Source organism: Carettochelys insculpta, chromosome 5, assembly GCF_033958435.1.
Source record: "Carettochelys insculpta isolate YL-2023 chromosome 5, ASM3395843v1, whole genome shotgun sequence".
In the NCBI taxonomy this organism is placed as follows: Eukaryota; Metazoa; Chordata; order Testudines; family Carettochelyidae; genus Carettochelys; species Carettochelys insculpta.
This window is the reverse complement of record NC_134141.1, coordinates 118592172-118604747: the sequence shown is the minus strand read 5'-3', so window position 1 is coordinate 118604747 and position 12576 is coordinate 118592172. Positions and strand designations below refer to the sequence as shown.

The following is a 12576-nucleotide window of genomic DNA, read 5'->3' as shown; positions in this document are numbered from 1 at the left end:
ACATTGCAAACAGCTCCATGTAGGAAACTGACTTTACATGGCACTAGACTCCATCCCTATGAATGGTCATCATTTCCATGGTAACTAAATTACCACAAATGGGAAATAACAGATGGGGACCGAAGACAAATTTCATGACAAAAAATGAACATATGTAGTGCAAGAAAAAATGTAAAGCTGTGGGGAGCTTTAAAGGTTTATATTGTCAGTTGTTAGAGGAAACCTCCATAATCTCAGCCTTCATTTTGTCATTCAGGAGTGACATGATCATCTTGAACCTGTGGCAATGCAATTTTACAGCAGTTCACACCATTTCACATTCATCCTCTCTGTCACCCACAAAGACCAAAAATCATCCTGCTTTCTGTCCCAATTGTTTTCTTTTGTTTAAGAAAAAAAAGTGACCAAAAAGTGCAAAAATAATATCTTTGGGGGTGAGCAAAATGTGTGTGTCTCCTCTCTACAGGCTACAGTGGCCAGGAGAACAAAATGGCTGCACTTGCAGTCTCCACACACAGGCACAAGTCCTATAAATATAAAGGCACAATGGGTGTAAAATTAAAGCGTCACCAGTAAAACTGGTTGAAAAGCAAATATTTTGGTTAACAAATGCAGTGGCTCCCAACCTTTTCAGTGACATGGCACAACAGACTTCAATGAGACACTTCCCTGTCACACCTACTTTTTCCAGCTGAATTGATTGCTCATAAACATCACATTTGCTTACATTTACTATGATTACGGTCTTCCTAGAGACATGTTCAACAGAGTGGTGCATACAAGCTAGACAAGGATCAGATGCGCTAGCATTTCATATCCACTACAAAATACACTGTCTTCGACAGTGAGCACACATGCATTTTCAAAATGTGCTTAATGCCATGATAGGGATGTTGAATAATGGAGTGAGGGCTGAAAATTTCAGCACTTAGTTGATTCCTCATGGGGTGTGGGGAAGGGATAAGACAGCAGAGACCAGGCCGCCTCCCCTTCAGCTCATTGAAACCAGGATGCGGCATTTAAACCAGGTCCCAGTTCCAACAGGCTCCAGTCCTCGCTCCCTCCTGCTTGCCACAGAAGGGAGGGAGACAGGTTCCTTAGAGGCTGGCATTTCCCTTTGCAGTGGCTTCACAAAGACCCATGGTGGAATGGAAAATTGATGACTACACACTAGTTGGGTCTCAAGCAGTAAGGCTTGAGCCAAAGCTGGTGCAGGCTCATCAATTTCTCCCCTGTGGTGGCTCTGCAAAGAGCCGCAGTGTGGGGAAGTTAAACTTTCATGGCACGCTTTGACAGTTCTCACTGCACACCAGTGTGTTGTGGCACATGGGCTGAAAACCAATCATTAAAAGAGAGAGAGAAATATCCTGATTTTGGGTTGAACAAAAAGTGATTTTATTTTTTGGCTAACCAAAAAGGTTTTTCAAGTTAATTTTGGCGCAGGCAGAATATTTTGCTCTGACAACAACAAAATATTGCTATTTGATTATGACTTAGCTAAAATGTTTTTGATACATTTTAAAAATGAAAGGAAATTTCGAAATAACCGCATTTCAGCTTGGAAAAATTAAGATGTTTCATTTTGAAAATGTCAAAACAAAAGAGTTAAATATTTTCCAAATGTGGTTTTTTTAAAATTTTTTTACACTAAAACAGTTTGGTGGAAGTGACACAAATTGGAGAAAAGTTTGCATCACCAAATCTGCATTTTCAGCAAAGATTGTTTTTATATTTCACTCACCTCGATTATCAGTTACATATACCATACAGAGATACTACTTTTCTCTAGAGTGCTATGGAGACATGTAGGTAGATATATAAAATGTCTAATCACAGCTCAATAGCAATTTAAAGCTATCAGAATCCAGTTACTGGTTATGACACAATCTTTGCTTGGCTTCTTTTGGAATTAGGCCATCTTTGTCGACTGCTGTCATTCAGGAAGATAACATGTAATTTACATAGGACAGTTTGTTCTATGCCAGCTTTCTAGGGTTTGATCTACAGCAAGTGTAATTTGGGAACAGGCGATCTGATAGGAAAAAAAATCACAGTATTTTTAGGTTGCCCCTTAGTAAACGTTTTCTGCTGCTTTTATTTTATGCAATGCAGCTGAGATATAGCTCTTCCTAAAACTAAAGAAAAAGAAAGTTAAAAATATGTCTTACTTTCTTCAACTGTTTCTGCAGTTTAAAATGCATGAGGTGTATATTTCATCCCAAGTATGTACAGCACATAAATGAACAACTCCTTGCTCTACCACAGAGTCCCTATATGCATTATACAATTCATTTAGGCTTCAATTCTTTATGCCTCACTTTTCCCATTTGAAAAATGGGAATAATAGCATTTCCCATTGCTATTACAAGAACAAATGCATTAAAAATTTGTGAGGCTGTCAGATACTATGGTAATGGGGACCATGTGAACTCTTCAGGTAGATTAATTCTGAAATTTCTGTTCCTTGTCAAATACTTTTCCCCATTGATGCTATTGGTTTCTATTTTACTTTTTACTCAGCTTGGACAATAAAATTTAATGGGTAGTTTCGTTTTTTGGGTGCTGATTTATTAGCATGATGTTGTACTGCTTGATCTCCAAACTCTGTGTGGTAAGTAGCATTTTAAATGTTAAACAAAACCCCTTTTCTCTTGTTGGTGGTGTTTTACATTACACGAAAACAACTCTTTTGTTCTTAGGTTTTGTATCTCCTACTTCATCTTCTTTCAAAATTGAAATCTAGGGTTACCATATCCGAACATTCAAAAAGAGGACACCCCTGTGAAAGAGTGTATCTGTAGCCATATCTACCAACTTACATTATATTAATGTGTTATATATACTATATGTAACATACTATAACACATTAATACAGTGTGAGTCAGTAGATATGGATAATGACAACAGCAACTCCTTAAGACTTAGTTCTCTTTATAGGCCAGTTATTAGAGGACTATATGGATGGACAGGTGGAGTTAGGACTGAAATCTATCCAGCTGGGGGCAGTGGCTCACATACGTTAACCCACAAAGCATTACAAGAGACAAATTACAGGTGTGGAGAAGATGAAGAAAGAAGGGGTGTGAAAGGAAGAAAGAGGCAGATTTCTCAGTTTTTATTTTGATTTTTTGGATCTCTGTGTTATAAAACTGTCAGTGCTGTACTGGAAATGGCATAACTCCAGATCTCAAGAAGTGGGTCTGCCCCACAAAAGCTGATCACCTAATAAATTATTTTTAGTCTTTAAAGTGCTACTTGATTGCTTGTTTGTTTTGTTAGAATACAGACTAACACAGCTACTTCTCTGTTGCTATTCAGAGAGATCTAGGCATATTCCAAAGTAGTATTAGACAGAGAGATAATGTGGCATGCTAAAGATGCTTGCAGTGTACCCTCTCTATCCAGTGGTCTTGGACTATACACTTGGGTTGAAATGGGGTGTAAGAGGAAGGCAAAGGGAAGGCTGAAAAGACTGCCCTTGAATTCTGGAAACCAGTATATCAATAAAGAAGCTTTCTCTACACAGTCACAGCCAAGAAAGTCCCTGGTGAAAAAGCTGCCCTCTAGATCTCCAGCCTCAGAGGTCAGTGAACAAATCATCAGTCTGCTTTGCTGGCCAAATGGCATTCTCATTCCCAGGAGCAGGTTTAGCCTTGGCTCAAGTTTTGTGCAGCTGATACTGACTTCAGTGGCTGTTGGGCCTTCATCTGCCTGTTCTGAATTTGGCCAGGATGAATACCTGGCCTGTGGTTAATGACAGCTGCTGGTGGGCAGAATTTGATAACAATATATGGGGATACACATCTCATAGACCTGGAGGGGACCTCAGGAGGTCATAGAGTCCAGTCCCCTGACCTCATGGCAGGACCCAGCACCATCCTATTTTTTTTTAAAACTGTTTGCCCCAGATCTCTAAATGGCCCCCTTAAGGATTGAGCTCACAATTTAGCAAGCCAATGCTCAAACCACTGAGCTGCCTTTCCACATTGTGGTGGTGATTTCAGCCAGTGTACTATAGCACACTGGAGTGCCATGAGACCTGCCCAAGCATAACATGAAAGTCTGTCAATGTCCCCTCACTATGGCTCTTTTCAGAGCCACCACAGGGAGGAAATAGATGATCAGCTTCAGCAGCAAGGCTGCTCAAGCTGGCACAAGGTTCATCAAATTCCACCCAGTGGCGGCTCTTTGCAGAGCCACCAGGAGGGCACATGCTGACTATGCAGGACCCTGTTAGTGCTGGAAGGCAGCTTGAATGCTGCTTCCTGGCCCAAATGAGCTGGCAGGGAGCCCACCCCCACTCCCTGCTGTGGCAAGGGGGAGGGAGGGGGACGGGAGTCTGTTGGAGCGGCGATGTAGTTTAAATGACGTGTCCTGGCTTAATGGGCTGGGGGGGCAGCTGCTTTCAGTGGTTACTCATTTACTCAACATCCCTAGCATGGCATTGAGCAGATTTTGAAAATGTGTCTGTGCTCGCTGTCTAAGATGATGTATTCTGTGGTGCATTTGAAGCATTAATGCATTTGATTCTTGTTTAGCTTGTTGTAAGCACTGCTATGTGGCAAATCTCTCGAGTAAGACTATAACCATAGTAAATGTAGGTTAATGTGACATTGATGAGTAATCGATCCAGCTGAAAAAAGTGGGCGTGCTGTGGAACTGCTTGTCTCATTGAAGTGTGTCCTGTTACCGACAAGGTTGGCAACCATTGCCTTTGGGTATACTGCATCCAGACATGGATCAGTCTCAGCTGTGTCAGCCTGATTCTAGACATTCTAATAGCTATATCCTATTCATGCTATGGGCTAGATTGTACCTAGACTGCCCCACCCTACAAACAGACCTGGGAAGCACTGTGCCTTGGAGACACAATTGTCCTTCTCTTTCCCCCTTGCTCTGGGTTGTGTTCATTTATTCCTGGTCTACACCAACAGCAAATGACTATGCTATCATGCCAGCTCAGCTGTGCCGCCTAGTGTTTTGGAGGTCTGGAAGCAGGATATTGATGGTGTCTCTGTCCCTGCTTGCCCACCTGCTCTGGGATGGGGAGTGTGAACAGGTGTTCACAATGGCCATGCAGAATCAGATGAGCAGTAGATGAAAGGGTCTGATTCATGCGAGTCACTGGGCTGCATTATTAGGGAAATATTCACAGCCCTGAGAATTCTTCATCTGGCTAGTCTTATGTATCCAATCTATGTAACATCTATGTGGCTGCTGGAGTGCCTCTCTACTATCAAACTATAGGGGCTAGCAGTAGTTCTCACCCCTGCATTCGGCAGCTCTACTACCTCTTCAGTGTTCCTAAATTCCCCAGCCCTGGGCCTGCTCAGTTCCTGGATGGCAAACTCAGGCTTGGTCTAGACTAGGCAGGTATGTTGATTGCAGATATGCAGTTCTAGCTACAGCAATTGCGTAGCTACGATTGACTTATCTGCAATTGACTTACCTGGCCATCTTCACACAGGGAGGTTGATGGGAGAAACTCTCCCATCGACCTCCCTTACTCCTGAGATATTGAGGAGTACAGGGGTCAACTGGCAACCCCAGATGGTCCAATTTTGCATGTCTTTACCAAGCACATTAAATCAAACTCTGCAAGATTGACCCTGACTGGGTTGATCTTCCAAATAATGTAGCCAGACCCCCCCAGATTTTCCAGGAAATGATGGCAACAATTCAGCAAGTGGCACTCTTCTCTTTTTAATCAGTACTAACGTATTGTCCCTGTATTGTTTTCCATGGTGCTGTTAATGATGCCATCTTGCAGCTGAATGGGAGCAGGTAGAGTAATACTAAAAGCAAGTCTTGACTAATTATTGAGTTAGTGCCTTTGTTTGTGAGCTTATTGTAGCAGTTGTGCAAGCGTATTTGAGCTACTACAGATGAATGTGTTAAAAATCCAAAAGGTTCACAAATTTTAGCAATGGTTAGTCACCAGGAAATTCATAGTGAGGTGTATTGTTCTCTTTGGTCATGATCACATTTTAAAACTTTCAATCATCCACTCTGTGGAGAGGATACGTATAGTTAATTACTATTGTTTAGATAGCACCCAAAGTATTTGTGGAGAAATGGACTGTTGAGATGGCCTGTTGTTTTGACAAGATTACAGGTGTGTTTGATAAAGGTGGTAGTGTGGGTACATGTAATTGATTTCTCCAAGCATTTGACTTAGTACAAATATGACACAGCAGCTAAGAAACTTGCATTATAAATTAACAGAGCACATATTAGGTGGATAAAAATCTCACCAATATATCTCCAAATATAGCTGTTAATGGGAAGACATCAGAGAGAAAAGCCATTAATAAAGATAAGTGCAAAGTACTTCACTTAACAAGAAACACTCAAATGCACAATTGCAAAATGGGGACTCATGGCAGCATTACTGAAAAAGACCTCAGGATTACAGTGAATCACAAAGGTCATATGAGGCAACAGTGAGGTGCAGCTGCAAAAAGGACTAATTCCAATCGAGGGTGAAGTAACCAGAGTCATATGTAAGATGCGTGAGTCAATTGTTTCATTCTATTGGTGGGACTTAGCAGGAGCACTGTGTCCAATTCTGGGCACCACAATTTAGGAAGAATGTAGAAAAAAATGGAGAGAGTTCAGAAGAGAACAATGAAATGATACATACAATATGGTGAGGGCTAATGTAATCAGGAAAGAGATCTTGGCATCATCGTGGATAGTTCTCTGAAAACATCCATGCAGCGTGCCGTGGCAGTCAAAGAAGCAAACAGCATGTTAGGAATCATTAAAAAAGGGATAGAGAATAAGATGGAGAATATCTTATTGCCCTTATATAAAACCATGGTATGCCCACATCTTGAATACTGTGTACATATGTGGTCTCCTCGTCTAAAAAAAGTATGTTGGCATTAGAAAAAATTCAGAAAAGGGCAACTAAAATGCTTAGAGGTTTGGAACAAGTCCCATATGAAAAGGTCTTAAAGAAACTAGAACTTTAAAGCTTAGAAAAGAGGAGACTAAGGTGGGATATGATGGGGTGCATAAAATCATGAGTGGTGTGGAGAAAATGAATATGGAAAAGTTACTAACTTGTTCATATAATATAAGAACTAGGGGACACAAAATGAAATTAATGGGCAGCAAGTTTAAAACAAATAAAAGGAAGTTCTTCTTCACACAGAGCACAGTTAAGCTGTGGAACTCCTTGCCAGAGGAGGCTGTGAAGGTTAGGACTATACCAGGGTTAGAAAAGGACTAGATACATTCATGGAGGTTAGGTCCATTAATGGTTATTAGCCAGGTTGGGTAAGGAATGTTGTCCCTAGCCTCTGTTTGTCAAAGGCTGCAGATGGATGGTCGGAGAGGGATTGCTTGACCATTACCTGTTTGGTTCACTCCCTCTGGGGCACCTGGCACTGGCCACTTTCGGCAGATAGGATATTAGACTGGATGGACTTTTGGTCTGACCCAGTATGGCCATTCCTATGTTCTTATAAAAGGCTTATAAAACCTGACCTCTGAAGAAAAGCATTGTTTGTTTTAAAGGGGCATGTTTAGTCTTAGAGAAGAGGACTAAGGTAGGTGTGAGCAGAATGTGGTAGCAGTAGTCAAATATGTTAAGGACTGTTGTAAAGAACACTGTGATCAATTGCTCTCATGTTCACTGAAGGAGACAGAAGGAATGGGTTGGTCTGCAGCAAAGCAGATGTAGGTTAAATAACAGCAAAAACTTTCTAACAGTATAGGTAATGAATAGGCTACCAAAAGAGACTGTAGAATCCCCATCATTTGAGGACAAGCACCTGCCAGGGATGGTCTAAGGTACAGCCACTGCACAGAAGGCTGGACTTAATGACTTCTTGAGGTCTCTTCCAGCCCTTCATTTCTATAATTAATGGCAGGATCCCACAGGGATCAGTTCTTGGCCCAATGTGATTCAGGGCTTTTTTTTTTTATCTACTCTCTAGATGATCATACAAAATATCTGGTGGGTAAGTTTGCAGATGATGCAAAGAGAGGTGGAGTGATAAATAAGGAAGACAACTGGCTGTTCCAGAGTGGTCTGAATCCCCTGGCTACATGGTTGGAATCCAACAAGATGGGTTCAGGTACAGACACAGCCAAGGTAATACATATGGGAACAAAAAGTGTACACTGAATCTACAAGAAGGGAAACAGCCTTGAAAAGACTTGATATGACCTCTCAGTGTAATAGTGCAACTAATAAAAGGGCTAATGTTATCTTTCATGTATGAAACAGGGAATATAAAGAAGGGCCATAGGTCTGGAATGAACCATTGAGTCCAGTCCCATCATATAATCCATTGTATAAAATTATCAAGAGCCTTCTTCCAACTAGTTAAGGTGTTTGCCCCCATTACATCTTTCAGGAGACTCTTCTAGAGCTTCATTTCTCTGATGGTTAGAAATCTTCTTCTAGTTTCCAGCCTAAACATATGTATAAGAACAGCCACACTGGTCAGACTGATGGGCTATCTAGCCTGGAATCCATTTGACAATAACCAATATCAGGTGCTTCAGACAGAAAGAACAGAATAGTAAATGACCCAGTAGCACCCCCTGTCATCTACTCCCAGCTTCTAGCAATCTGAGGCTATGGATATTTGGGCCACGTCTACATCGGCCTCTCCCTTTTGAAGGGGGCATGTTAACGAGGGAGGTTTGAAGATACTAATGAGGTGCTGACATGAATATGCAGCACCTCATCAGCATAACAGTAGCTGCACATGATTCAAAAGTGCCGCTTACAGAATGCATGCCGCCCATGTAGACAGGTGCCTTTTGAAAGGACCCCCTGACTTCGAAAGCTCCTTCTTCCTAAAACCAAATAGGGTTCCAAACTCCCTCATTAACGTGCCCCTTTTGAAATGGAGAGGCCAGTCTAGACACGGTCCCAATGAATGGATTGCATCCCTGACCATCTTGCTATTGCTGGACCTATCCTCTATTAACTTGTCTCTTTTTTTTTTTGTACCCCTTTATAGCTTTGGTCACTACGGCATCTCCCATCAACAAGGTATATAGTCATAGACATGTCTAGTATATTGTTGTTATCTTAAATAACTCTTCTGCCTCTCTGCTGTCCTCCCACTTCCTCCATGTGTTTATAGAGGGAAATCTGATCCTCTCTAAGCCTTCATTTTGATAGGCAAAACAAAATAAGCTCTTTTCATTTCCTCTGGTAAGACAGGACCCCGATCCTTGGACTATCCTAGTAACTCTTGTCTGGACCTCTTCTAGTCTGAATTAATCTTTCTTGAACATGGGTGACCAGAGTTGTATACAGAGTTGAAGGGTGGGAAGGAGTTGGGTATGGGAAAATTTGTCACTAGCTTAGCTGTGGTCATCTGCCTGTGGTTTTGCAGACTTTATGCAAAAGGTGAGTCCTCAGGAAGGATCTGAATTAACTTTATCTGAGAGTTTTTCCTTACATATAAGGAGAAGCATGTGAAAGAGTAGAGAGGTCTGTTGTTATTTGTATAACCAAAGCTCCTAGGGCCCTACTCTTAGACTAGGACTCCATTGTCAAAGCCAGTGTTCTTTACTGTGTTCTGTGAACAACTCATGGGTGTGTCAGGAGCATTTGAAAAATACACTGAAGATACTTCATTTTGTTTATGCTGTATATGTTGCTGTTTGGCTTTTTTTGGCCTGTTTTATAACAATTTTTTTAAGAAAATTTTCATAGTCGTTCCACATAAAAAATTATTGCTTGGTGTTCTGTGGTCTCAAAAAATTCAAGAAACACTGGTCTAGACTCAGCAAAGAGGCACTTTCTTCCCCAGCCCTTTTTACAGTCTAGCCTGTGGATCTCTGATTACATGTCTACTGGGCTGAAAATGATTCATGGATCTCTAGTGCCTTATGGGTTAAGTAGAACCTCGCCATCCTACTGGAGCTCTCAGAGGGAAGGACTGTGCCTCACCTCTAGGTAGGAGCTACATGACCTGCACACACCCCGATGTCCCAGTGGGTGGATTGCCCATTTCAGGTAGCTAGCCTTACTGAGTCCTTGTGGAAGGTCTGTTGTTGTGGCTGGTGCTTGCATGGTGGTTGATGGGGAGAACATCTTTCTATCATTGATTACACTGGGTCAAACCAATGGACTCTCTAGCCCAGTATTCACTCTGATCTTTTACTGGGGGGCTACAACCTGGCTCTTAATACACATGCTACATCTACACTTAGTAAAAACCTCAAAATAGCCATGCTGATGGCCAGCTTGAAGAATAGTAATAAGGCACTGAAATGCATATTCAGCACCTCGTTAGTATGCTGGCAACTGTGGCACATCAAAATTGCTGCTTTTTGCTGCCGCGTGGCTCGTCCACACCGGGGTCCTTTTTGAAAGGACCCCACCAACCCTGAAATCCTAGGAGTAAGGGGATTTCGAAGTTGGCGGGGTCCTTTTGAAAAGCACCCCTATCTGGACGAACCGCGCAGCAGCGAAAAGCAGCAATTTCGAAGTGCTGCAGCTGGAAGCATCTTAATGCTAATGAGGCACTGAATATGCATTTCAGAGCCTCATTATCATTCTTCGAAATGGCCATTAGCACGGCCATTTCAAAGTCTTTACTAAGTGTAGACACGGCCCCAGTGGCAGCGTGTAAACCGAGCAGCGTATTCCAAGCAAGTCCAGAAAATAAGGAAGCCTTATGGTGGAGGGACCTCAGATATTTTTTGGCGAACTCTTGCCCATGCTGCCTATGGAATTCCTCAGGTGCCTGCCCATGTCTCAGGAAGGGCTCGACTCTGCACACCTTCACTCACCTGTTTGGCTCTGACACACTCTGATGGCTTTGGATAAAATTACTCCTCCAAGCAGCTCTCCCTGTAAACGGGTGGCCCAGGAGAGAGTCAGGGGCCGCACAGGCGAGTAGCAGAGCGCCCACAGCTGGCAGCGTGGGTTTCTACCAGTGCTGCACATCCTCACGTAACAAAATTTATTCTGCCTATGGATGGAAGAAAATAGAGGGCAGGCTGCATCCCAGCAGGGAGTGCAAGGCCGGGACCAATCCCCTGCCTGCCGCCAGACAGACATGTATAAACAATCCCAGCTGCCCAGGGGCATGGGCCACACATGAGGGCGGGGTACATGTACCTCAGCGGGCTCTCCCCCCCGCCCCCAACACTGCTGCGGTTGTGTCAGGCCGGGGCAGTGTTGAGCACGTTAGCCCGGCGCTGAGCGCTCCAGCCCTCTGTGTGTGTGTGTGTGTGTGAGTGAGTGTGTGTGTATGAGATCCTTCCGTAAAGACAAATAAATTACCGCGGCCGCCGGTCCCCGGGAGCGGCTAGAGGCAGCCATCCCTGCCGCGCAGGGCTCGGCGTGAACAGCGGCCCGCCGCCTCTGCCTCCCTCCCTCCCTCCCTCCAGTACGGAGGAAACCAGCGCAGCCCGCCGCCCGCCGGAGAGCCACGAGCCGCTGGCGGAGCGCGGCCCGCAGCCCAGCCCGGCTCCCCGGGAGCGATCGGGCGGAGAGCAGCAGCCCGGTTCCCGCAGTTGTCCCCCCGCCCCATTCCCCTTCCTGCGCTCCGGGACTGGGGCGGCGGGGGCGGGAGAGGCGCGTAGGGGGAGCCATGGAGCCAGCCGCCGCCAGCCCCGCGCCGCGCCGCGGCCCCGCTTAAACTGCGGCCATCAGCAAAACCTTCCCCCGCCGTGCGCGCCCGGGGGGGAGGGGGGCGGACCACGGAGCCGCTCCGGCCGCCCCGCCGCGCAGCCCGTGCAAAGCCGGAGCAGCGCGCCCGCCGCTGCAGCGCCCGGCTCGGAGCCGCTGCCTTGATCCCCCCTCCCCGCCTTGTCCTCCGCCTCCCCCCGCCTCGCCTCTGCCTCCCCCCTCCCAGCTCCTTTCCAGTTCATTTCGGAGCCTGCTAAAATTAGCCGGCGCTGGGGATTTGATTGACTCCGGGACTCCGCCAGACGCCATTTTCCCCCCTGCTCGCTCGAGCCCTCTATCTCCGTGCAATCCCCCTCTCTCACCCCGGCCCTCCCCCGGTCCCTCCCTCCCTCCCTCCCTGCGCTCCGCTGCGCGTGTTGCACGCCCGTGTGCTCCCCTGATCTGACAGATGAGCACCGCCATGGCTTTGCCGCAGCCCGAGCAGCACCACCTTGGGGGGCTCCGGCGAGGGACCGGCAGCGGGATCTAAGCGAGAGGCGAGGCGAGGCGGCTGGGGGAGCCGAGCGAGGACGCCGAGCAGCCCCGCTCCGGGCTGGGGGCTATGGGTGAGTGCCCGACAGCCGCCGGGGAGAGGTCGCTCTCGCGGGGCTGCGTTGCGCCGGGGGTGGAGGTGTTTGCTTTTGGCTGCATGCAAAAGTTAATGTCTCCTGCCCCCGGGGGACTTTGCAATGGCGCGGGAAGGGCTTTATTTTTGCACATTTCTATCCCGCGTGTCTGCGATCCTTCCCCCCACCCCGCCCGGCGGCGGGTTTCTGGCTGGTGCTGGGGGGGGGCATGGGTAGGAGTTTGTATGGTGTATTCCAGCCCCCCTCCCCTGCGCACACCCGTCCTTCCCTGCGCCGCCTGGGTAGGTGGCAGGAGTGTGTGTGGTGGGAGTGGGAGGGGGGAGTGGGCAGATCCCC

General features: G+C 45.8%; 1 protein-coding gene across 1 annotated transcript in view; it reads left to right on the top strand.

Moving 5' to 3' along the window:
- The first annotated feature begins 11523 nt into the window (after window positions 1-11523).
- Window positions 11524-12576, top strand: part of SETBP1 (SET binding protein 1) — a 336945-nt gene continuing 335892 nt past the window's right edge. The window contains exon 1 of the mRNA XM_074995836.1: window positions 11524-12219. The gene's annotated coding sequence lies outside the window, so the exon portion shown is untranslated. The remainder of the gene's footprint in view (window positions 12220-12576) is intronic.